Source organism: Ictidomys tridecemlineatus, chromosome 6 (genome assembly GCF_052094955.1).
Source record: "Ictidomys tridecemlineatus isolate mIctTri1 chromosome 6, mIctTri1.hap1, whole genome shotgun sequence".
Taxonomy (NCBI): domain Eukaryota; kingdom Metazoa; phylum Chordata; class Mammalia; order Rodentia; family Sciuridae; genus Ictidomys; species Ictidomys tridecemlineatus.
The window spans coordinates 21260434-21263234 of record NC_135482.1 but is presented as its reverse complement, the minus strand read 5'-3'; the positions used below and the strand labels follow the sequence as shown (position 1 = coordinate 21263234).

General features: G+C 44.5%; 1 non-coding gene across 1 annotated transcript; it reads left to right on the top strand.

Moving 5' to 3' along the window:
* Nucleotides 1-996: 996 nt before the first annotated feature.
* Trnaa-ugc (transfer RNA alanine (anticodon UGC)) lies at nucleotides 997-1077 on the top strand. Its single transcript has one exon. It is a non-coding gene; the product is annotated as a tRNA-Ala (tRNA).
* The last annotated feature ends 1724 nt before the right edge of the window (nucleotides 1078-2801 follow it).

Below are 2801 nucleotides of genomic sequence, written 5' to 3'. Positions count from 1 at the left end.
CCCCTGCCTTGGCTTGCTACACTGGTCACACGGGGACAAGAAGTCCCTCTGGGCTGTCAAGACTGAGTCCCTAGAGCTGAGAAGCGAGTCCCTATCCTGATGTGCAGAGCCTTTCCACAGCACAGCTGTCCAACTCTGCGATCCAGCCATTATCCATCACGGACCAAACCAACCATGACAGTGTGCTAGATAACTACTAGCTCTATTAGGCTGGGAAATGACTTTTCGGCAACCTGAAGGATTTCGCAGCCATCAGATTACGAATCCATTACTGGAAAGGCTTGGTGCTTTTCCTTAAGTTCTTCACTGGATAACCAATTAGGCAGAGGACATCATCAGATAATAATATTTATTGTAATTCTTATGTCTGCTAGAATTTGTTTCCTGTATCAAACAATATAAAGGATGAGCTTTCCAAATTTGCTTGTAAGATGATAATGAGCACATAATGGCTCCTTGAATGGAATCAGGCCTTTCCATTGCAAAAACAGGGATGGCAGGGGATGAGGGTATTCTGGGCTGAATTGTGTGTCCCCAAAATTCATTTGTTGAAATCCTAAGCCCAATACCTTAGAATACAACTATATTTAGAGATAGGGTTTTTAAGGAGGCAGTGAAGTTAAAATGAGGTTGTTGAGATGGGTCCTAATTCAATACAATTGGTGTCAGAAGATGATGTATCAGTAAGCTTTCCATCACCATGACAAAATACATGAGATAAACAGCTTATAAAAACAAAAAGTTTATTTTAAGTTCACAGTTTTGGAGGTTGTGATCCATGATGGACTGGTCCCGTTGCTGTCGGGTCTGTAGTGAGGCAGCACTTCAGGGCAGGGGGTGCATGGCAGAGCAGAGCTGCCCACCATGAAGTGAAAAAGGATGAAGGGGCAGGAGCCTGCTCTCCCCATTCCAGGGCACATCTCTAATGACCTAAACCTTCCATTAGGCTCTACCTCTTATAGGTTTCCACCACTTTCCAAAAGCTCCAGAATGGGGGCTGGGGACATAGCTCAGTTGGTAGAGTGTTTGCCTTGCATGCACAAGGCCCTGGGTTCGATCCCCAGCACCAAAAAAGCAAAACAAACAAAGGCTCCAGAATGACAATCCAGCGTTTCACACTCAGGACCTTGGGGAACATTTAAGATCAAAACTGTAGAGGTGATGAGGACATTGACACCCAGAGAAAGAAGACCATAGGAGGGCACATGGAGAAAATGGCCCTGCAGCCAAAGAGAAAGGCCTGAGAGGAAAGCAACCCTGACAATACCTTGATCTTGGACTTGCAGCCTCTATAACTATGAGAAAATAAGCTTATGTAAGCCACCCAGTACATGGTATTTTGTGATGGCATCCCTCACAAACTAAAACAGTGGTTTTTTCCAGCACCCCAGAAATTGCATTAAAGATCTAAGAGCTTTCCAGGCATGGTGGCACATGGCTAAGGTAGGAGGCTAAGGTAGGAGGATCGTGAGTTCAAAGCCAGCCTCAGCAAAAGCAAGGTGCTGAGCAACTCAGTGAGACCCTGAATCTAAATAAAATACAAAATGAGGGGAGGGGGGCTGGGTTTGTGGCTCATTGGTCAAGTGCCCTTGGGTTCAATCCTCAGTACCCTCCCTCCACCCAATAAAAAGATCTAATAGATAAATGGCCAGAATCAATGGAGTAAGATTCTGTTCCAAATATAGTTAGGTCTTTTATAAAATCAATGTTTTCGTATTTTGTTCATTTCATTGAATAATTAAGTGGAATAAACTAACACATTTTGAGTCCCTGCTTTACACCAGACACAGTACTAAGTGGTTTACATCTGTTACTTCATTGAACCCTCACAAGACGAATTGTTACTTAAAAAAAAAAAAAAAAAAAAGCAAAAACACAGATGAGGAAACTTAGACTCAAAGAAGTTAGGCGGCCCAGCAGAAGCCACATGGATCCTTTGTGGAATTTGCGTCTGGATCTACATAACTCCCAAACTCATAATATGCCCCCCAAATTTTCACAGGCTTTTCCCAACAGCTGCATGTTATCTTTGTACGGAGGGTGAGAGGAGATTTGAAGATCAACAGAAGCCCTGTTCAGTCCCTTTGCACTAGGGAGCTATTTCTGGGGAGAGGGTACAGACGAGACAGAGAACCAAAAAAAAAGAAAAGCTTGCTTCTGTATGTATACATAGGAAACAACAATCTGGCGGCCCATTGGGAGGGTGTGCGCTTCATTTCCCCTCCCTTGGTAATGCCGCCACTGCTGCTGCTGCTGCTTCTGGACTGTGATAAACAAGTTGTAATATATTAGCATGAGCAGTGCGCTTCTATCGCTGGCAGAATTCCTGAGAAATGGTTTTTATGGCACCGATCTCCTTGGAGACCTTAAATAACAGCTGAAAATGTATGGTACAGAGATCACAGGGTTTATTACTTTAGTTGCAGCCTGGTGTTCTGCAATTTATAGTTTCCCTGATAAACTGGGATCTGTTCAGCTGGTACATATGATGTAGGGTGGTAGAATTGTCTCTTCTGCATTGAAGGATTAGAAATGGGCAGATGCGTTGATTGGGTAGTAACAGTGTCGGCCCGGGCTGTGTTTATCTGACAGGTTTTGGGGCTGTGTGCTTGGGCTCGTTTGAAGGAGGTCTGGGCTCCCACAGTAGGACAGCGCCCTGCCTCCATCTCCCAGTGCCTTCTTGTCATCCAAGTGCCAGGTCCTGAAGTTACTTCTCTCCTACTGTCATCAGAACCTAGCTGAAGTCAATCAAATGCCCGATATCATGGTCTCTTTTCAGGGGGCAGGAGCTTCCTTACTAA